Raw genomic sequence first — 23,567 nt, 5'->3', positions numbered from 1 at the left:
CAGTAAATGAGTCTTTCGTCGAATGGATGGTTGTAAATTTAACCTGTAGGCAAGTCTTTACAGCGGCAGCAAGGGAAAGTTTAGTAGAGTCATTTATTACTCCATTGTTGGGTTTGATCCTTACACGGTTTGCAAGCATCATGAAGGAGTAAGTCAGGCGCTGGTACGATGATTATAGATTCCCCTCCCCGACGGGGATCGAAGGAACACTTGAAGAATAGGAGGAGAATGAGGTAATCAGTCCCTCAACCTTGAGTCGATGTGGTCAGTCCATCAATCTTGAATAGAATCAAGATTGATGGACTGACCACATCGACTCAAGGTTGAGGGACTGATTACCTCATTCTCCTCCTGTTCTTCAAGATTCTCCTTTGTATGGACTGATGAAGCCACTGTGTGGCGAAACGTTTCCTTAATAAAGATACCAAAGAGTTGCACATGTGTCTAATTTATCAACGTGTCGGTTCTGTGAACAATTCATCTAAAATCCTGTAAGACACTGCAACTTCTTGGAATCTTAATACTTGGGAATTCTTCGCTTGCCTAACCCTTGGGCACGACCTACTTCCACATTGGGCAAATGTGACACCACCTATGACTGCTGCACCTCTGCTACCTACGGTTTATAAGCTCCTTCTCCGCTCATATGCCGTATTCTACTCAAGATTGATGGACTGACCACATCGACTCAAGGTTGAGGGACTGATTACCTCATTCTCCTCCTATTCTTCAAGCTTCTCCTATGTATGGATTGATGAAGCCACTGTGTGGTGAAACGTTTCCTTAATAAAGATACCCAAGAGTTGCACATGTGTCTAATTTATCAACATAGAGGTGAGTGAGACCATCACGTGGTCTTGCAAGAAAACCAACAGAGAGATAAGTGAGACCATCACGCGTCCTGCAGGAAAACCAACAGAGAGGTTAGTGAGACCATCACGTGGTCCTGCAAGAAAACCAACAGAGAGGCGAGTGAGACCATTACGTATTCCTGCAAGAAAACCAGCAGAGAGGCGAATGAGACCATCGTGCGGTCCTACAAGAAAACCAACAGAGATATAAGTGAGGCCATCACGCCGTCCTGCAAGAAAACCAACAGAGAGGTGAGAGAGACCATCACGTGGTCCTGCAAGAAAACCAGCAGAGAGGTGAGTGAGACCATCACGCGGTCCTGCAAGAAAGCCAACAGAGAGGTTAGTGAGACCATCACGCGGTCCTGCAAGAAAACCAACAGAGAGGTGAAAGAGAGCATCATGCGGTCCTGCAAGAAAACCAACAGAGAGGTGAGTGAGACCATTACGCGGTCCTGCAAGAAAACCAACAGAGAGATTAGTGAGACCATCACGTGGTCCTGCAAGAAAAGCAACAGAGAGGTGAGTGAGACCATCACGTGGTCCTGCAAGAAAACCAACAGACAGGTGAAAGAGACCATCACGTGGTCCTGCAAGAAAAGCAACAGAGAGGTGAGTGAGACCATCACGCAGCTTGCAAGAAAACAAACAGAGAGATTAGTGAGACCATCACGCGGTCTTGCAAGAAAACCAACAGAGAGGTGAGTGAGACCATCACGCAGCTTGCAAGAAAACCAACAGAGAGATTAGTGAGACCATCACGTGGTCCTGCAAGAAAACCAACAGAGAGATTAGTGAGACCATCACGTGGTCCTGCAAGAAAACCAACAGAGAGGTGAGTGAGACCATCACGTGGTACTGCAAGAAAACCAACAGAGAGGTGAGTGAGACCATCACGCGGTACTGCAAGAAAACCGAAAGAGAGGTGTGTGAGGCCTTCATGCGGTCCTGCAAGAAAACCAGCAGCGGGGTGAGAGACCATCACGTGGTCCTGCAAGAAAACCAACAGAGGTGAGTGAGACCATCACGTGGTCCTGCAAGAAAACCAACAGAGAGGTAAGTGAGAGCATCACGCGGTCCTGCAAGAGAACCAACAGAGGTGAGAGAGACCATCACGCAGTCCTGCAAGAAAATCAACAGAGGTGAGAGAAACCATCACGCGGTCCTGCAAGAAAACCAACAGAGAGATGAGTAAGACCATCACGCGATCCTGCAAGAAAACCAACAGAGAGGTAAGTGAGAGCATCACGCGGTCCTGCAAGAGAACCAACAGAGGTGAGAGAGACCATCACGCAGTCCTGCAAGAAAAACCAGCAGAGGTGAGAGAGACCATCACGCGGTCCTGCAAGAAAACCAACAGAGAGATGAGTAAGACCATCACGCGATCCTGCAAGAAAACCAACAGAAGTGGGAGAGACCATCACGCGGTCCTGCAAGAAAACCAACAGAAGTGCATATACGCTTATATGCAGTAATGTGCTGGGGCTGACTTGGGATACTGAGAGACTTGTTATTGTTAAAGTCTCATAATTCCAGTATGCCCAATAAATTAACCCAGAGAGCATGGGCTTAGTGTTACACCTTACAATAAGAGGGAAATTGTTAATACCAGAAGCAAGGAAGCTTGAGTGTGCTTTGGATGGAGCCCTACCTGAGGAGTTAACAGGTGGAAGGAATTAATGGGTGATTATGTAAATACCAATGTTGGAGTTCCCAAGCCAGGTGGCCAGTGAAGATGGGAAAATTGTACTCCACGTTATTTAAGTCGTCTAACAACGACCTCCGCCGGCCGCAGTGTGGAAAATAAATTCCCATAATTATACTGTATATATTTTTATAATGTAAATATACATGATTAATGCATTACTGTTGTTCTAAATTGTATTTTGAATAGAACCAACCGGGTTTGCCCTGCGCCTGCGCGGATGTGCGGGGGAGGACAGGTCGAGGCAGGTCATGGAGAGGCGGGCGTGTTTTGAATTGAGGGAAGAGGCTGGGAAAGCATGGGATCAGGAAATTGGCGTTCACGGCGCCCTAAGGATTAATATAGGCCTCACTTCATAATAGGAAGTGTCGTAACTGTCCCTGATGAAGAGTGAGGGAACGTGATTTACGGGACCACCGTAATATAGTGATAAAATTAGTGAATAATGGTGGGACCGGTGGTGACTGGCGTGTCACCATGGAGTGTCCCGGGGAAAATACCCATGATCTAATCCTCACTCATCGGTCTCAGATCTTAATGGAGTGACCTCTAATGTGTATAATAATTATGAGACATTAAATCGTCTTGTGAATTGTAATGTAATCAGTGATAATAACCCTAAGTTAAGAGAATGCGTGAAGTGAAATAAGTCGCCTTGCTCCGAGTGAACACGTTAGACTTCGTTGTTCCTGTCCCGAGGACAGTGAAGTTTTTATGGAGTCACGACTTCTAAACCGGGACAAACCAATGGATACCTCGTCCTGCTGGAATAAGAACTGTGTCGGTGTAGCAGGACATCGAAATGAGATGGTGAATGGAGGATATAAGGAGCATCAATCACCCACAGTTAAGTAACCTTTCTAGTTATAGCAGACTGATACTGGCCAGTTAGGTATGTTGTAATTGGATAGGGTATGGGTGATCCAGCTACATCAAGTGACCACCAGAGAATATCTGGTAAGTGGTGAGATTATGTACAAGTGTTTTTCCTTGATGGATATATCCAAGTGTAACCTACCCCACCCCCCTTCATTCAGTTACACTAATATAATCTATACAGTCCACAATTAATTAGTAGGGCCGTACTTGTGGGTGCTATTCAATCTATACTGGTCTCGGATAGATATGGATAAGATTGTGAAGTCGAAGGCCCACCTGCAGTGACCAGGGGTGGTGAAGTTTTCTCACATGTCTACACGGGGTGACTACGGTAAACAATATAGTGTTGTCTCCCAATGAGATTACTTGTATGTATATAATGTTGAGGTACATACAGGTAACACCCTAAAAAATTTTCCATAGATTAATCCAATTATTTCTCTGACTGGTTAAGTGGTGACAGTCAGTAGATTTGTTGATTTATGCGACTTTGAATTAGAACTTTTTCCTCGCCTATTCTTCTTATACTCCTTGACTATAAGTCTTGGTATGGGGGAGTGTGAGGGAAAAGTTCAACAGATAGCAGTAGCGAGAGAGTATATGGTAATGCATAGTCTGCAGTCAATCAAACAAACGGGCTTCCACATGGATAAATTGTCATTTTTGTGGAAATTGGTGTCACGCCCCTTGTGCAGATATCCAAGAACTAGCTACAAGCAGTATTAAAACAGGGAAGTGTTTTTGGGTATGCCCAAATGAGGAAAATCTGTGGACTAAAATCACAAGGGTATTAAAAGAGGATAACATCAAAGCTGCTTTCATAGACAACCTGGAAGCTTTCTACAACAGATGGGAACATAAAAAGTCTGGGCTGAATGGTACTGCCCTTGATACTGGCCATGTAGTCAGAAACTGTAAGGCTGGAGGTGATGTCCTGGTAGTCAGTAAATGTGGGGCTGATAGTGCTGTCCTGGGAGACAGTAATGGTGAAGCTGGAGGTGCTGTCCAAGCTGGAGGTGCTGTCCTGGGAGACAGTAATGGTGAAGCTGGAGGTGCTGTCCTGGGAGACAGTAATGGTGAAGCTGGAGATTTTGTCCAGGTAGTCGGGAATTATACGCAGGAAGGAATACATATAAATGACCTCATAGGGGACAGGAGCCGTAGTGGGGAAACAAGTGTAGTCAAAGATAAGATAAAACCAATATTGCAAACTAGAAATACCACAGGAAATAGCAAACAAGAGGACTCCACTAGCTATAGTGAGGATATATTACCAAAAACAACTGGTGGGAGCTCTATTGTTGGTGCTAGGGAGGATAGGAATAAGACAGGGAAACATGCACCAACAGGGAATACAGTCACAGAAACCCAAGGCAAACGGAAACCAAGCCTGTGCACATACTATGCACTTGGCATCTGCAGACATAGGAAATCTGGAAAAACAGACGGGACGTGCAACTATGACCACCCTAGAAAATGCCATGCCCATATGACAACAGGAAAATGCAAACTCCCTTCCTGTAAGCTTTTTCACCCTGAAATGTGTACCTCTTCAGTACAGGAAAGACTGTGCTATAACTTAAATTGCCAGGCACACCATCTAAAGGGTACAAAAAGATACAAAACATCCAGGCCATGGTAAAACCTGGGTAGCCACGGCCACTCAAGAGAGAGAGGATTTTTAGTGCCAGGAAAGAAAAAAAACTGGCAGGAAATGGCAGAAATCGTACACCAAATCCAGTCATTCCTGGAGTGGAACCACAGTCGATGGCCTCCACTCCAAACCAACAGATACAGATAATAATGCCGGAAAAAAAATCCCCCCCCAGTACCAACAATACCACCAGTCCGATGACATTCTTCTTTGCAAATATACAGGGTCTAAAGCCAGCAACAAACAACAAAATACCTTTCATCCGTGGACTGCTTGCAGAGGCAAAGGCAATGTTCGAGGCTCTCACTGGGACCCACATAAAGGATCACTTGGACAACGAAATATGGATCCCAGGTTACAACCTACACAGATGTGACAGAGTGAACAGGCAAAAGGGGGGGGGGTTGGCCTGTACATTGCAGAGTCACTTGTTTGCACAGAACTGCTAAATGCCTCAAATGATGTAGTGGAAGTTTTAGCAGTAAAGGTCGAGAACCAAAACCTAATCATTGTGGTAGTCTACAAGCCTCCGGATGCAACATCCCAGCAATTCCAGGAACAGCTGTTAAAAATTGACCACTGTCTGGAAAATCTTCCAGCTCCTGCACCCAACATCTTGCTCCTGGGGGATTTCAACTTAAGGCACCTAAAATGGAGGAATATAGCAAATAATATTGTTGCAGTAATAACACCAGGAGGCAGCTCTGATGAAAACTCACACTCACACGAGCTTTTTAATCTCTGCACAAAATTCAATTTAAACCAGCAAATAATAGAGCCTACTAGACTGGAGAATACACTAGACCTCATCTTCACTAACAATGATGATCTGATAAGAAATGTCACCATATCAAAAACAATATACTCAGATCACAACATAATTGAGGTTCAGACATGTATGCGTGGAGCCCCAGACCGATATAATGAGACTAGTCACGAGGGAGCATTCACCAAATTCAACTTCAATAACAAAAACATAAAGTGGGACCAAGTAAACCAAGTCCTAACCGATATAAGCTGGGAAGATATACTAAGCAACACAGACCCCAACGTATGCCTAGAACAGATTAACTTGGTGGCACTCGATGTATGCACAAGGCTTATTCCTCTAAGAAAAAGGAGGAGTAGATGTTATCCTGACGCCAAATGACTTCGAACAGGCGATAAATGACATGCCCATGCACTCTGCCCCAGGGCCAGACTCATGGAACTCCGTGTTCATCAAGAACTGCAAGAAGCCCCTATCACGAGCCTTTTCCATCCTATGGAGAGGGAGCATGGACACGGGGGTCGTCCCACAGTTACTAAAAACAACAGACATAACCCCACTCCACAAAGGGGGCAGTAAAGCAACAGCAAAGAACTACAGACCGATAGCACAAACATCCCATATCATAAAAATCTTTGAAAGGGTCCTAAGAAGCAAGATCACCACCCATCTAGAAACCCATCAGTTACACAACCCAGGGCAACATGGGTTTAGAACAGGTCGCTCCTGTCTGTCTCAACTATTGGATCACTACGACAAGGTCCTAAATGCACTAGAAGATAAAAAGAATGCAGATGTAATATATACAGACTTTGCAAAAGCCTTTGACAAGTGTGACCATGGCGTAATAGCGCACAAAATGCGTGCTAAAGGGATAACAGGAAAAATCGGTCGATGGATCTATAATTTCCTCACTAACAGAACACAGAGAGTAGTCGTCAACAGAGTAAAGTCCGAGGCAGCTACGGTGAAAAGCTCTGTTCCACAAGGCACAGTACTCGCTCCCATCTTGTTCCTCATCCTCATATCCGACATAGACAAGGATGTCAGCCACAGTACCGTGTCTTCCTTTGCAGATGACACCCGAATCTGCATGACAGTGTCTTCCATTGCAGACACTGCAAGGCTCCAGGCGGACATCAACCGAATCTTTCAGTGGGCTGCAGAAAACAATATGAAGTTGAACGATGAGAAACTTCAATTACTCAGATATGGTAAACACAAGGAAATTAAATCTTCATCAGAGTACAAAACAAATTCTGGCCACAAAATAGAGCGAAACACCAACGTCAAAGACCTGGGAGTGATCATGTCGGAGGATCTCACCTTCAAGGACCATAACATTGTATCAATCGCATCTGCTAGAAAAATGACAGGACGGATAATGAGAACCTTCAAAACTAGGGAGGCCAAGCCCATGATGACACTTTTCAGGTCACTTGTTCTATCTAGGCTGGAATATTGCTGCACACTAACAGCACCTTTCAAGGCAGGTGAAATTGCTGACCTAGAAAATGTACAGAGAACCTTCACGGCGTGCATAACGGAGATAAAACACCTCAATTACTGGGAGCGCTTGAGGTTCCTGAACCTGTATTCCCTGGAACGCAGGTGGGAGAGATACATGATTATATACACCTGGAAAATCCTAGAGGGACTAGTACCGAACTTGCACACGAAAATCACTCACTACGAAAGCAAAAGACTTGGCAGACGATGCAACATCCCCCCAATGAAAAGCAGGGGTGTCACTAGCACGTTAAAAGACCATACAATAAGTGTCAGGGGCCCGAGACTGTTCAACTGCCTCCCAGCATACATAAGGGGGATTACCGACAGACCCCTGGCAGTCTTCAAGCTGGCACTGGACAAGCACCTAAAGTCGGTTCCTGACCAGCCGGGCTGTGGCTCGTTCATTGGTTTGCGTGCAGCCAGCAGCAACAGCCTGGTTGATCAGGCTCTGATCCAGGTCTACAGGTAATGATAGTTTTATTGCCTGCTGCTTGTTAAGGTAGAGTCAGTCTAGCTCCTGCTATCCCCTCCCCCCCCCTTTCTCCCCACCCTGATAGGTGACGTGTGGAGCTCCGGCCAAACATTAATCACTCGACTCACAGCTCCCAGCACAACTGTAAGCAAAAGCCTCTGCTCCTATTCTAGTGGATATTGGTTGAAAGCTTCACTTTTGACCAATAATAAACTTGGTAATTTAAGTTTTAAGCTTCCCATGAGACTTTTAGATAGTCACCACCTTTTTTAAGTATCTTGCACTTATCATGGAGAGTGATTTCTTAATCAGTGGGTAACCTGTCTCTCTTTCCAGCTTGGAATGACAGATCGGGTCACCTGCCAACCAACGAGAAGTGTTGAAGGAGATGGACTGAAACCGGTCTTGGGACGTCACCTTATGATCTACCTACCTGATTAATTGTACAGGACGCTACCCTTCATCTTTGTAGTGGTAAAGAACCTGCGTTGATGTCACCGGGACTGACTAATCAAGGCTATAGACTCTGTGAAGAACTAGTCGTTGGGATGTCACTAAACACCTGTGGCCCCCCACATCAGCAACGGCTACAATTTCTACAAGACGGTGTCAACCTCAACCAGACACCCCATTATAACTGTACATATTAGCGTTGAATTCAAATGTCATTTTTCCATTTCATTTTTCATTTTTCTTTCAAGTAGGATACACCTTCATTTTTCAATGATTTATCTTTGCATTACTAAATAATAAAGCGTTTATCTTTGTGACTTATTATTTCTTTTTCTATTCATTAATTTTCCTGAGGAGGAGCCAACCTTGGTAATACTGACTGAAGTTGTTACAGGGCTGAGTAAGCCTTCACACAACCCAATGACTAGTTCTTCACAGAGTCTATAGCCTTGAATAGTCAGTCCCGATGACAGGAACGTAGGTTCTTTACCACTACAAAGAGGAGGGGTAGTGTCCTGTACCATTAATCAGGTAGGTAGATTACAAAGTTACGTCTCGGGACATCAGTCCTTCTCCTTCAACACTTCTCGTTGGTTGGCAGGTGACCTGATCTGTCATTCCATGCTGGAAAGAGAGACAGGTTACCCACTGCTTAAGAAATCACTCTTCATGATAAGTGTACGATACTTAAAAAAGGTGGTGATTATCTTAAAAGTCTCATGTGGAGCTTAAAACTGAAAGGACCAAGTTTGTTACTGGTCAAAAGTGAAGCTTTCAACCAATATCCACTAGAATAGGAGCAGAGGCTTTTACTTACAGTTGTGCTGGGAGCTCTGAGTCGAGTGATTACTGTTTGGCTGGAGCCCCACACGTCATCTTTCGAGGTGGGGAGAAAGTGGGGGAGGGGATAGCGGGAGCTAGACTGACCCTACCTTAACAAGTAGCTGGCAATCAAACTATCGTTACCATATACTCGCTCGCTACTCCTATCTGTTGAACTTTTCCCTCACAATCATTAAATGCCTTGTGCCTTCTTCCTGCCTCTGGTGTCTTTTATCCTTTCTCCATTGATCCATTCGTTCTTTGTTCTTTCATGGTTAAAGTACACTCAGACACCATTGACACTTAAGTCGGTAAGTCGGTACACATGGTACCATGATTTCATTAATCTCCAGTTCCCCCACATGTCACATTTCATGGTAAGTCATCCCTTAATCCTCATGAAGCCAATTAATAATCAGCAACACCGCACTGTTGTCTTACTTTTGATTTGAGCAATTTCATTGCTGCTCCCCTTATCATCTCTTGCGCCTCCCAGATAAATGATAGCATTTCCACAAAGGTCTTCTTAGTTCTTTCTTTTCCTTCAGTCCCGTCACTTGCTGTTTTTATTACAGCTCTCTTCTATTTGCTCCCGTCAGCTCGAGTTCCATCTACTGCTGCTTCACATCCTCTTCCAAGCTTCGTATCCTTGCCTCAGCAGGGGTAGAATGCATCTCCTATTCCTTGCTTTCTGCAGAAACCTCTACCTTCTTCATCGCTTTGTAAAATTCACTAAACTTTCCTCCCATTCTCATTCAATCTCATACCTAAACCCTGCGACCCACAATTCCTTATCAGACAATTCCTCATCAGCTTCCCATCCTCTTCATTCTAGTTTATGGGATCCCATTTCTATACTCATTGAATTTCCTGGTTATATAAATTAACTTAATTTGATTGCATCTCACTAGGGAAGAATGAGTCTGTTTGTAAGAGTATGAAAGCCTGTACGCATGTTCGTGAGTGTACTCACTTATTTGTGGTTACATGGGGTCGAGTCATAGCTACAAGTGTGAGTGCATATGCTTGTGCATGTATACCCACCTACATGTGGTTGCAGGGTTAGAGCACAGGTCCTCGCCCTGATTCTTCGCTGCATGCTACTAGGTCAACTCTCTTAACGCACACATACACACACACACACACACACAGGGGCCAGAAGATGTGAGTCAACCCCTGCAACCACAACTAGGTGAGTACACACACATACTAACACACACACACACACAGACTGTGTGTGTGTGTGTATTCACATAATTGGGGTTTGCAGGGGTCGCTACTAGGTCACTCAAGGTCGCTACTAGGTCACTACTAGGTCGCTATTAGGTCACTCTCTCCCAGCTCCATGAGCTTTATCATACCTCTTCTTAAAGCTATGTATGGTTCCTGCTTCCATTACATCACTTTCCAGATTATTGCACTTTCTGACAACTCTATGACTGAAGAAATACTTCCTAACATCCCTGTTGTTCATCTGAGTCTTCAGCTTCCAAATGTGATCCCTTGTAGCTGAGTCCCATCTTTCGAACATCTTACCTCTGTCCACCTTGTCAATTCCTCTCAGTATTTTATGTATCGTTGTCATATCTCCTCTAACTCTTCTGTCCTTCAGTGTCGTCAGATTGATTTCCCTTAACCTCTCTTACTAGGGCATGCCCCTAAGCTCTGGGACTAGTCTTGTTGCAAACCTTAGCACTTTTTTCTACTTTCCTTACGTGTTTGGCTAAGTTTGGGTTACAATCTGGTGCTGCATACTCCAATATAGGCCTAACGTACACGGTGTACAGAGTCCTCTATGATTCTTTATTAAGATGTCAGAATGATATTCTTAGGTTTGTTAGGCGCTCATATGCTGCAGCAATTATTCGGTTGATGCGCGCCTCATGAGATGTGCCTGGTGTTACACTCACCTCAAGATCCTTTTCCTTAAGTGAGGTTTGTAGTCTCTAGCCTCCTAGACTATACTATATATCTGCGATCTCCTTTGCCCTTCCCAAATCTTCATGACTTTGCACTTAGTGGGGTTGAACTCCAAGAACCAGTTGCTGGACCAGGCCTGCAGCCTGTCCAGATCCCTTTGTAGTTCTGCATGATCTTCATTCGATTGAATTCACATCAGTTTCAAGTCATCTGCCAACAGGGACACTTCTGTATCTATTCCTTCTGTCATATCGTTCACAAATACCAAAACAGCACTGGTCCTAGAACTGACTCTTGTGGAAACCCGCTCGTCTCAGGCGCCCACTCTGACACTTTGCCACGTAACATGACTCGTTGTTGTCTTCCTGACAGGTATTCCCTGATCCATTGCAGTGCCTTCTTGTTATCCCTGCCTGGTCCTCCAGCTCTTGCACTAACCTCCTGTGTGGAACTGTTTCAAACGCCTACTTACAGTCCAAGAAAATACAATCTACCCACCCCTCTCTCTCTTGTCTTACTGCTGTCGCCCTGACATAGAACTCTAGTATATTTGTGACACAGGATTTCCCATCCCTGAAACAGTGTTGGCTGTCACTGATAAACTTATTCCATAATCTTCTCCATGATAATCTTCTCCATGACTTTGCATATTGTATATGTCAGTGACACTGGTCTGTAGCTTAATGCATCGTGTCTGTCTCCTTTTTTAAAAATTGGGACTACGTCTGCTGTCTTCCATACCTCAGGTAGTCATCCTGTTTCGATGTGTTAAGATTGTTGCTAGTGGTACACATAGCTCCTCTGCTCCGTCTCTCAGTACCCATGGAGAGATGTTATCTGGCCCCATCGCCTTTAAGGTATCCAGCTCGCTTAGCAGCCTTTGCACTTCTTCCTTGGTTGTATACATTGGGTCCAACACTTGATGGTGTACCTCATCTTTCTCTCTTTCTGGAGTCCCTTCTGTCTCCTCTGTGAACACTTCTTTGAACCTAGTGTTGAGCTCCTCACAGTGCGGTCGTTTCATGTGAACTTCCCTCTTTCCTTCCTCAGCCTTATCACCTAGTCCTTGATTGTTGTTTTTCTCCTGATGTGGCTGTACAATAGCTTCGGGTCAGATTTGGGTTTCGCTGCTATGTCGTTTTCCTACTGTCGTTGAGCTTCCCTTCGTACCTCTGCATATTCATTTCCGGCTCTACAACTGCTCTCCATGTTCTCTTGGGTCCTTTCCCTTCCATACTTCTTCCATTCTCTAGCACACTTGGTTTTGACCTAACTACACTTTAGGGTGAACGATGGGCTCATCCTGGCTTTCTCGTTATTTCTGTTACCCTTGGGTGCAAACCTCTCTTCAATGTCATTGCATATTGTTGTCACATATTCCATCATCTCGTTTACTGAGTTCCCTGCCAGTTCTCTGTCCCACTGAACCCAGTTCAGGAAATTCTTCATGCCTGCGTAGTCCCCTTTCTTGTAGTTTGGCTTCATGCGTCTGGCCCTTCCTGCTTCTCTCTTCACTTGTAACTCGACTATGTATTCGAAGCTCAAAACCATGTGATCATTAGCCCCGATGGGTCTTTCATATGTGATGTCCTCAATGTCCAGCTGGTTCATCTCCTCTCTTCTCTCTCTGGTAGTGTCCCTTACGTGTTGGTACATAAGCTTTTCCAATACCACCTCCATCATCTTAGCCCTCCAAGTTTCTGGGCTTCAATGTGACTCCAGGTTCTCCCAGCCAATTTCCTTGTGACTGAAGTCACCCACAATCAGCAGATTTGCCCTGCACGCATGAGCCCCTCTGGCCACTCCAGCCAGTGTGTCAACCAGCGCTTTAGTACTCTCATCATCACCACAATGTGGTGCCTGAACAAAAATTATATTAAGAACAAAATATATGTACCTCGGAGTTCATTAACCTTTCACCAAACAGTTTAATACTTCTGGCAGATTTTAAGTTTCCTTACACAGTTTCCCAATACAAAATTCGAATGCCATCGAAGCAATTATTTTCATACACTGTTTAAGATTTCAAACAAAACTGGAGTATGTTAAAGCTGGTATAACTTCCACATATGCATAGCCACATATTTGTTTGATACAGCTGGCAACAACATAGCCACATATTTGTTTGATACAGCTGGCAACAACATAGCCACATATTTGTTTGATACAGCTGGCAACAACATAGCCACATATTTTTTTGATACAACTGGCAACAACATAGCCACATATTTGTTTGATACAACTGGCAACAACATAGCCACATATTTGTTTGATACAGCTGGCAACAACATAGCCACATATTTGTTTGATACAGCTGGCAACAACATAGCCACATATTTGTTTGATACAGCTGGCCACAACAGCTAATATACAATCGCCACTGGTAGATGAGCAGTGGAAATAGTGTGGAAACTTATCCATAATTGTTATTGCATGTTGTAATATTTACGTGTTAAGAAGTAATTTGTCAAAATGAGTCTGGGACATCTTACCGTGAAGTCAGTGATGTCGAAGAAGAGAGTGAGGTAGCAGATGACGAGCAGGAGGACTGTGGGGATGTAGATGCTGCTGATGTAGTAACCAACTAGATTCTTCAGCTCCAAGAATATCTACAATAACAACATTATCACATTCAATGCATCATCATCAGTGTGATATTCAACGTAACATTGTTAATAATGTTATATTATATTTGACATTATTACAACATTTTGATTTTTTTCCAATATTTAATTTACTTATAGGACATATTCGTTATCAATGTTAACGATAATAAATGCAACAACTGTGTCAAGGTTGCAACAACTGTGTCAAGGTTGCAACAACGGTGTCAAGGTTGCAACAACGGTGTCAAGGTTGCAGCAACTGTGTCAAGGTTGCAACAACTGTGTCAAGGTTGCAACAACTGTGTCAAGGTTGCAACAACTTTGTCAAGGTTGCAACAACTGTGTCAAGGTTGCAACAACTGTGTCAAGGTTGCAACAACTTTGTCAAGGTTGCAACAACTTTGTCAAGGTTGCAACAACTTTGTCAAGGTTGCAACAACTGTGTCAAGGTTGCAACAACTGTGTCAAGGTTGCAACAACTGTGTCAAGGTTGCAACAACGGTGTCAAGGTTGCAGCAACTGTGTCAAGGTTGCAACAACTGTGTCAAGGTTGCAACAACTGAGTCAAGGTTGCAACAACGGTGTCAAGGTTGCAGCAACTGTGTCAAGGTTGCAACAACTGTGTCAAGGTTGCAACAACTGTCAAGGTTGCAACAACTGTGTCAATGTTGCAACAACTTTGTCAAGGTTGCAACAACTGTGTCAAGGTTGCAACAACTGTGTCAAGGTTGCAACAACTTTGTCAAGGTTGCAACTGTGTCAAGGTTGCAACAACTGTGTCAAGGTTGCAACAACTGTGTCAAGGTTGCAACAACTGTGTCAAGGTTGCAACAACTGTGTCAAGGTTGCAACAACTGTGTCAAGGTTGCAACAACTGTGTCAAGGTTGCATCAACTGTGTCAAGGTTGCAACAACTGTGTCAAGGTTGCAACAACTGTGTCAAGGTTGAAACAACTGTATCAAGGTTGCAAAAACTGTCAAGGTTGCAACAACTGTGTCAAAGTTGCAACAACTGTGTCAAGGTTGCAACAACTGTGTCAAGGTTGCAACAACTGTGTCAAGGTGGCAACAACTGTGTCAAGGTTGCAACAACTGTGTCAAGGTTGCAACAACTGTGTGAAGGTTTCAACAACTGTGTCAAGGTTGCAACAACTGTGTCAAGGTTGCAACAACTGTGTCAAGGTTGCAACAACTTTGTCAAGGTTGCAACAACTGTGTCAAGGTTGCAACAACTGTGTCAAGGTTGCAACAACGGTGTCAAGGTTGCAACAACTGTGTCAAGGTTGCAACAACTGTGTCAAGGTTACAACAACTGTGTCAAGGTTGCAACTACTGTGTCAAGGTTGCAACAACTGTGTCAAGGTTGCAACAACGGTGTCAATGTTGCAACAACTGTGTCAAGGTTGCAACAACGGTGTCAAGGTTGCAACAACTGTGTCAAGGTTGCAACAACTGTGTCAAGGTCGCAACAACTGTGTCAATGTTGCAACAACTGTGTCAATGTTGCAACAACTGTGTCAATGTTGCAACAACTGTGTCAAGGTTGCAATAACTGTATCAAGGTTGCAACAACTGTGTCAAGGTTGCAACAACTGTGTCAAGGTTGCAACAACGGTGTCAAGGTTGCAACAATTGTGTCAAGGTTACAACAACTCTGTCAAGGTTGCAACAAGTGTGTCAAGGTTGCAACAACTGTGGCAAGGTTGCAACAAGTGTGTCAAGGTTGCAACAACTGTGTCAAGGTTGCAACAACTGTGTCAAGGTTGTAACAACTGTGGCAAGGTTACAACAACTGTGTCAAGGTTGCAACAACTGTGTCAAGGTTGCAACAACTGTGTCAAGGTTGCAACAACTGTGTCAAGGTTGCAACAACTGTGTCAAGGTTGCAACAACTGTGTCAAGGTTGCAACAACTGTGTCAAGGTTGCAACAACTGTGTCAAGGTTGCAACAACTGTGTCAAGGTTGCAACAACTGTGGCAAGGTTGCAACAACTGTGTCAAGGTTGCAACAACTGTGTCAAGGTTGCAACAACTGTGTCAAGGTTGCAACAACTGTGTCAAGGTTGCAACAACTGTGTCAAGGTTGCAACAACTGTGTCAAGGTTGCAACAACTGTGTCAAGGTTGCAATAACTGTGTCAAGCTTGCAACAACTGTGTCAAGGTTGCAACAACTGTGTCAAGGTTGCAACAACTGTGTCAATGTTGCAACAACTGTGTCAAGGTTGCAACAACTGTGTCAAGGTTGCAACAACTGTATCAAGGTTGCAACAACTGTGTCAAGGTTGCAACAACTGTGTCAAGGTTGCAACAACTGTGTCAAGGTTGCAACAACTGTGTCAAGGTTGCAACAACTGTGTCAAGGTTGCAACAACTGTGTCAAGGTTGCAGCAACTGTGTCAAGGTTGCAACAACTGTCTCAAGGTTGCAACAACTGTGTCAAGGTTGCAACAACTGTGGCAAGGTTGTAACTGTGGCAAGGTTGCAACAACTGTGTCAAGGTTGCAACAACTGTGTCAAGGTTGCAACAACTGTGTCAAGGTTGCAACAACTGTGTCAAGGTTGCAACAACTGTGTCAAGGTTGCAACAACTGTGTCAAGGTTGCAACAACTGTGTCAAGGTTGCAACAGCAGTTCTCATGTTTGTCAGCACAAGACGAAGTCAGTCGTTAATAGTTCATAAAAGCTAACAAGGAACTGTTATCAATATTCCTTATTTGTATTTTAATTGTTTCAATATACTTCTTACCTATATTTACTACAGTCTAAGTTATATTAATTTCCATTACATAAACATGGAGAATATAAAAATAAATGAGGAGATAGTAAAGATACTACTGTTAAATTTTGATGTGAATAAAGGAAATAGGACCTGGCTAGATTATTGATTTACAGCGTAACTGTCAGTGCCTTAAGAACTGCCGTAATTTAGCAAAATCTAAAAAAGTAATTCATGGGAAAAACTTTTCGTATAAATTTGAATATATAAATTCCATTCTTTATAACTATTTTTATATCTGGGTCAAATGAGAAAGAGTATTCTGTATTAATTGTTGTAAGTCAGTGCCGGGAGACAGTCCTCAAACTGGTCCATAACATTCCAACAGTCGGACACTTGTCTCACCGCTAAACTTGGCATCAAGTCAACCAGTCTTATTTCTGTAATCGGAAGTACCCAATTTCTTGTATATTTTTCAAGTCAAAAACTCCGGCTGAACAGAAGTTCTCCATCATAGAAAAGGAATATTTATCCCTTGTATGGAGCAGTATGAAAATTAAATATTATCTGTTGGGAAAAGAATTGATTATGGAAACAGATCATAAACCGTGGGTATACCTGGAAACTTTTAAGGAAACCAAAAGTATACTCTTGAGGTGGACATTGGCCCTCCGGGCTTTTAAGTTACTGTGTATATCTATGGTTCTTCTAATTATTTCTGACTGGTTAAGTCGTGACAGTCAGTAGAAATAATATTCTCTGTACACAGTTTTTTTTTACAACGTTTACATCGTTTTATTTTCATTGTATTCCTTGACTATAAGTCTTGGTATGGGGGAATGAGGGGAAAGTTCGTTAGATGAGAATGGAAGCATAAATGAGTGATGGTGGTGACAATATAATTAGTTACATGTTTGATGGGCATTTGGCGAGCATCGTTACCTCTCCCTTCATTCTCCAGCCTGTGGGAGTTAACACGGGACTTTCCTGGTGAGTTAACGTTACTTGACTTCTTGTTCTCACCAAATCTTGTTTCTTTTAACATGATGCGTGTCGGGTTTTTGTTAGTTTAACCAGACCCGATTTGATTTACGTGTTTTAACGTAATTTTTCTTAGTTCTCACCATTTCTTTTAAAGACCTTCTGTCTATCATGAGAATGACTGCTTGTCCGGGTTTTTAACTTTGTTATTTGTCTTCTGTAGCCTTGTTGATCAAACTGGATCTCTAGACACTGGGGAGCCAAAGCAAGTACTTTGATCTAGGAAATAGATCGGAAACTTTACCTTATCTTTAACTAAACACAATAATATCGCTTTACTCTTTGTAACTAATCATCAGTTGTCTTTAAAGACCAGCAGCAACCCTTCATCCAGTTCTCCAAGACATTTCCAGTCTGTGAAACAACTACTGGCGGCTGTACTCTCAACTGAAGTTTATGCCAATCACCTCCACCAGTGACTACCTCTGTGGAGAACTGGTTAGATATATACTTTCCTTCATGAAAACATAAGCCAAGCGTTTCTTTTATTTTAATAACACGATTTCCAGCAGCCTCTCCCTGGAAATCCCTTCAGGGTGCCATCTGTGTCCATAACGGCTGTTGATTAGCAAATGAGTTATTCACATAATTTTCCCCAAAGGAGTGTATATCCAGCGTTTCAATATCATCTGAAATATGTAGTGGTACTCATTTGGTTTTAGATGAATCACCTGCACGTCACAAGATCTACTGTTAACTCCACTCAAGTTTCTCATCTTTCTATTAGCTGCAGTTAACGTAATTAGATGTGGGTATGGCTGGATTTACCTGGGTATTTTAACTGACCCAATTTTCCCTAGTTTGTGATAAAGTAACGATGTCTTAAGTAAACTGCTACATTATTATTATTATAATCAAAATGAAGCTCTAAACCACAACGGTTATACAGCGCAGCAGGGCAGGGAAGGATGAAGGGGTAATGGGTGGCAAGAGAGAGAGGGATGATTATTAGGGTATGGAGTGCAGCAGGGCAGTGGATAGTGCAGGGGTAGAGGGTAGCTAAAGATTAGAAAGGACTGAGGAGAGTGCTAGAGGTATCATCAGAGTTCGTGTAGTAAACCAATTGCTGTTAAAAAGTCAATGAGAGAGACTGGATTAAAGGAGGATCCATCAGCAAGAAGGGAAGGTAAAGAAAGGGCAGTGAAGTGGGGAAACGTGCTCGTTGATAGAGTGGACAGTCCAACAGAATGTGGCCATCTGATACTGGAACTTGACAATTCTCTCAGAGAGGAACAGGGAGCCTCTCCATGAGATACCCATGAGTAAGATGGGTGTGGCCGATGGAAAGATGGGAGAGAGTAGTCTCCCAATCTCAACATTGATGACTAGAAGACGGCCAGAAACTTATACTCGGTTTAATAGAATGAAGTATGTTATGGAGCAGATCAGACCAATGTTGTTGCCAAGTGCGAAGGTGGGTAGCGATTACAGCAAAATAGCCTGTGAATGGAACACCTTTATATGAAACTGGGAGTTAATATACTGCTGAGTGCGCAGGGACCCAACAAAAAATGATATCTTTGAGTTTGCTAGAGATACAGCATAACCAAAGTTGGATACGAAGAACTAGGGGATGAGGTGTATCAAATTTTTGTATAGCCTGTAAAGCACTTAGGGAGTCTGAAACGACCACAAATGGTGACACAGGCATAGATGCAATACAGATAAGTGCTACAAGAATGGCATACAATTCAGCCATAAAAATGCTAGCCGAGGATAATAAATGCCCTCGCACGACACTATCCGGAAACACTGCTGTGAATCCAACGCCTTCAGAAGACTTAGAACCGTCGGTGTACATTGCGATGGCATGAGAATGAGAGCAGAAGTTGTCAAGAAAAAGAGAGTGGGAAGCCACCATAGGTAGTTCGGCTCTCGCGCATGGCACTGGGAAAGAACAGACACAAACAGCTGGAACTCTCCAAGTGGGTAGGGAAAAATGAGATGATACATGAACATAGAAAGGTGGTAACTGAAGAGAAGACAAGTGCGAATGGAGGCGGACGGAGAAGGGGCCGAGTAAACAAGGGCGACGAACAAATAAAGAACGTCTACTAACATCAGAGACCATCCTATATACGGAAGGATTGTGGAGGTCATGAGATCGAGCATAATAGCAAATGCAATGAGCATTACGGCAATCAGACAAGGATGGAATATTCACTTCTGCATAGAGGCTCTCAGCAGGGGATGAACAAAAGGCACCAAGGCACAGATGGAGATCTTGGTGATGAATAGGATCTAAGACAGAGTTGCGGGAGAGGCTGCAGAATAGATTTGTTCACCATAATCCAGCTTCTACAAGACTAGGGTGGCATGCAAACGGAGGAGAGTGCGATGATCTTCTCCTTATGAACGAAGAGCAAAGAACCTTAAGGAGATTTAGCCGACCATGGCAAATTGTCTTTAAAGAAAAAATGTGAGGTCTCTACGTCAACCGGCGACCAAAGAGCAGGCCCAGAAACTTGACCGTATCACAGGCCGGAATAAGTGAACCGTTTAAGTACAAGGGAGTATCCGGGATAAGAGGACGTTAGTGAAGGTAATGAATCGGGTTTTCCTACTAGAAAATTTAAAGCCGTGAGAAGTGGTCCAATGGGAGACTCGGTCTATCACAACCTGAAGGGAGGCTGTTACTAGTCTAGAGTCAGTGCCCGAGTAAGCTATAGCGAAGTCATCAACATAAAGAGACAAACCAGATATACAGAGAAAGAACGGAAAAAGAGTAGTGCTGAGGACACAACCTTGTAGAACTCCGAGGAAAGTGAGGTGCCAATACGGACAAGAAAGCAGCGACGAAGTTTGGTAGATTAACGTAGAGACCTAAGGAATGGGCTTGGGTTAGAATGTTATTCCTTCAAGCGGTGTCATATGCCTTCTATCGATCAAAAAAGATCGCTAGGACAGAGTGGTTGTTAGCAAAGGCATTTCGAATACATATATCTAAGTGGAGCAAGGGGTTTAAAGCCATATTGGCGAAGGAAAAGACTATTGTGTGCCTCTAAGAACCACATCAGACATCTACTCACCAATCGTTCCATCACCTTGTAGACCACACTGGTCAGGACAATGGAAAGATAGTGAGAGGTGTCAAGCCCCGAGGCGCCCGGTTTGCGAAATGGTAGTACAATAGCCGATTTCCAGTGTTGAGGGAGAATCCCTCGCTCCCAAATTAGATTGAAAAGACGTAAAAGAACTGGAAGAGCCGTAGAATGGAGATGTTGTAGCATACTGATGTGGATATCATCAGGTCCCATTGCCGAAGGCCAGCAAATGGAAAGCATGGACTCCAATTCCAGAAGAGTAAAAGGTACATTATACAGCTCCAATCCATCAGAGGAGAAAACTAAGAGCAATTGCTCTTTGGTAGGTTTAGACGCAAGAAATGGGGGACAGAGGTAAAGTCCTCGGGAGATATGGACAAGATAGTTCCCGATTTCTGTGGTAACTTCTAAGGGTTCCGCAACATCAGCTCCAGCAACCAGCAAGATGGGAACTGAGTCTGGAGAGTACTTACCTCACAATTTCCACACCTTTTACCAAATTGTGCACATAGGGGAAGACGAGGTAATGGTAGACACATAGTCTCGCCAACAAGTGTACTTAGCATCGTGGATGACGCAGCGAGCAACTGCCCTTGCCTACTTGAAATCCAACTGACGCTCTGCGGTACGATTATATTGATAATGGCCCCACGCAACACGTTTTAAATGCACTGCACGGGTGCTTGTAGGAGACTACCAAGGTATGCATGCCTGAGAATGCCTACCTGAAGTTTGGGGGATAGAATGCCTCGCTGCAATTAGGACTAAGGTCGAAAAGTGATGTACCAGTTCGTCATTAGAGGATGAAAGGGGGTCTTCACAGCATATGGTAAGATGGGAGTGTAAGTCCCAATCTGTTCATGCAAATTGCCAACGAAGGCTACGAAATCGTCGGTATATGGAGTAGAAGTAAGAAGGATGCGAAAGTGATCACTATTGCGAAATCAAGTGCAATGGGCGAGGAACAGATAGAAAGATCAACGCAGAAGAGAGACTGAGTGCGAGTCAAAATGGGTAGGAGCACTCATGTTTAAAACACGAAGATGAGAAGCAAGAAGAATCCCAAACTGATCACCACAAGAATCGCAGTGGGACCCTCACCACAGGTGATGGTGAACATTAAAATCACCCAACAACAATATGGGCAGTGGTAGATACAAAATTAAAAACATTACATCAGAGATACAGAATGCATGGGAGGAAGAAAGTTAGATCAAGTTATAAACCATCAGTGTAAATAAATACTAGCTGCAGTATAATGCAGTGGGGAATAAACAAAAACTTGTTGATACGATATATCAATGCGCACAAGAAGCGCGCTTTCATGAAATAATTCGTCTGGTAAAGGATCAGAAGAACGTAACTGCAAGTTGCCTGAAACTGGGCTAATGACAACAGAACAAATTTTTGGCTCTTGCAACCCAACACATACTGGGGACAACTGGGAGAGCAACACTTGGAATTCTCCTCGATTGCCCCTAAGGCCATAATAAGAAACGATAAAACCTATGGGCCCTGAAGATCAGTAAAGTTAACGTGTGGGAGCAACGGTAAGCGTTTAAGCAAGGAAGAACTAGAATACTGTGGAATACAACAGGTAGAAAGAGGCACGCTGGTGTCCATCGAGAGTGTAGTCTCCACTTTATAGCTGAAGATTGAGACACTTTGAAGATTGAAACACTTATGCAGCATATGGGAATCTTTATTCAGGAAACGTTTCGCCACACAGTGGCTTCATCAGTCCAATACAAAGAGGAAGGCGTAAGGAGAGGAGGAGTATGAGGTAATCAGTCCCTCAGCCTGGAGTCGATGTGTTCAGTCCATCAATCTTGTAGAATGTACAGCATAGGGCCGTAGACGTGGCTTATATACTGTAGTGAGGTGACGTGAAGCAGATGGAGGCGGGGTCATAGTGGTACCATCCACTAGTCGAAGTAGGTCTTCGTCCAAAGGTTGAACAAGTGTTGAAGAATTCTTTGTAACAAGATCCCATGATGCTGCAGTGTCTGACAGTTGTGATGAATGGTTTGAAAAACCGACAAGTTGAAGATTGAGACACTTATGCAGCATATGGGAATCTTTATTCAGGAAACGTTTCGCCACACAGTGGCTTCATCAGTCCAATACAAAGAGGAAGGCTTTATAGCTGGAGATAGCGTCTAACGTCTCAGTTGACAAGGAAGCCGACGATACCATGATGTTAGAGACAGGAGAGGCATTGCAAGTAAAGGTCGGAGTAATTGTGGAGGCAACCAAAGAGATCTGAGGGAGGCAGGGAATATGAACCTGGGGAGATGCGTTGGCTGGGGTAGAAGAGCCCTGCGGTGTAACAGGAGAGGAAGGAGGTTGGAGGGTAACTATGGAAGAAGACGGGGAGGGAAACAGGGTGAGAGGGGACTGCACGAGAGGGGTGAACCTCCACCTTAGTGTGAGAGCTGGAAAGGGGGTGAGAACTAGTCTCCGAGGTAGAAGATAGATTCTGTACAGGTGATGGATGCAAAGAAAGTGTAGGTCTGCGTGGTCTAGTAGACAGAAGCAAGCGAGCGAGATAAAGAAGTATAAGTAGAAAGTGGTGCGGAGGTAGAAGTGTCAGAGGATAAAACTGCACAAGAATTAGAAACTGGGATGACCCTGGAAGACACGGACGTAGAGGTATTGGGAGGTGGGGACCGTGGAGGTTGGAGGTCTGCAGGCTACTCAAGCATATGGGACATGAGGAAGTTTTCCTTGAAGGTGGAACTGGAAGACTGCCATAGTTTAATTAGGGCCCTCATGTTCTTCAAGGCAATGGATCTCTTGTTCATTACAATAGACCTGGCAACAGTGGAAAAGAAAGGGAGAGGGTCCTTGCAAGTGAGACAAGAGAGGGGAAAACTACAAGATGTATTGGAATGATCTGGTGAACCGCAGATCGGGCATTTCCCTGCAGATCTGTAGTGTTTAGCGGGGTGCCCAAAATGCCAGCAATTACGACACTGTTGGGGATTGGGAACTACTTGACGGATCTCTAGACGATGACCCACAATATATACAGAAGACGGAAGTTTACGGCAGTCACAGGCTAAACGAGCGATGTTACTAGGAAAGTGCCGCCGCCCACACGTGGTAAGACCACAGTACCA

The sequence above is a fragment of the Cherax quadricarinatus genome, chromosome 18, assembly GCF_038502225.1.
Source record: "Cherax quadricarinatus isolate ZL_2023a chromosome 18, ASM3850222v1, whole genome shotgun sequence".
Taxonomy (NCBI): domain Eukaryota; kingdom Metazoa; phylum Arthropoda; class Malacostraca; order Decapoda; family Parastacidae; genus Cherax; species Cherax quadricarinatus.
Note: the sequence above shows the minus strand (reverse complement) of the source record.